The sequence below is a fragment of the Lupinus angustifolius genome, chromosome LG11, assembly GCF_001865875.1.
Source record: "Lupinus angustifolius cultivar Tanjil chromosome LG11, LupAngTanjil_v1.0, whole genome shotgun sequence".
In the NCBI taxonomy this organism is placed as follows: Eukaryota; Viridiplantae; Streptophyta; class Magnoliopsida; order Fabales; family Fabaceae; genus Lupinus; species Lupinus angustifolius.
The window spans coordinates 28,709,089-28,709,736 of record NC_032019.1 but is presented as its reverse complement, the minus strand read 5'-3'; positions in this window follow the sequence as shown (position 1 = coordinate 28,709,736).

Sequence of the window (648 nt, the reverse complement as noted above, 5' to 3'; positions counted from 1 at the left end):
TCCTCATCCTCTTCCTCATCCTCATCCACATTCTCGTCCTCATCCTATCCTCATCCTATCCTCATCCTCTTTTTCATCTCGATCCTATCCTCATCCTCATCCTCTTCCTCATCACCATCCTATCCTCATCCTCATCCTCTTCCTCATCACCATCCTATCCTCATCCTCATCCTCTTCCTCATCACCATCCTATCCTCATCCTCATCCTCTTCCTCATCACCATCCTATCCTCATCCTCATCCTCTTCCTCATCACCATCCTATCCTCATCCTCATCCTCTTCCTCATCACCATCCTATCCTCATCCTCATCCTCTTCCTCATCACCATCCTATCCTCATCCTCATCCTATCCTAATTCTCATTCTCTTCATCATCCTATCTTCCACCTTACCCTCTTCCTCTTCCTCTTCCTCATCCTCGTCCTCATCCTATTCTCATTCTCGTGCTAATCCTATCCTCATGCTCATCCTCATCCTCTTCCTCATACTCGTCATCATCCTCATCCTCTTCCTCCTCCCCATCCTATCCTAATCCTCATCCTCTTCCTCATCCCCATCCTATCCTCATCCTCATTCTCGTCCTCATCTTAACAATTTCCTCATCCCCATCATCATCCTATCCTTATCCTCATTCTCGTCCTCATCCTAT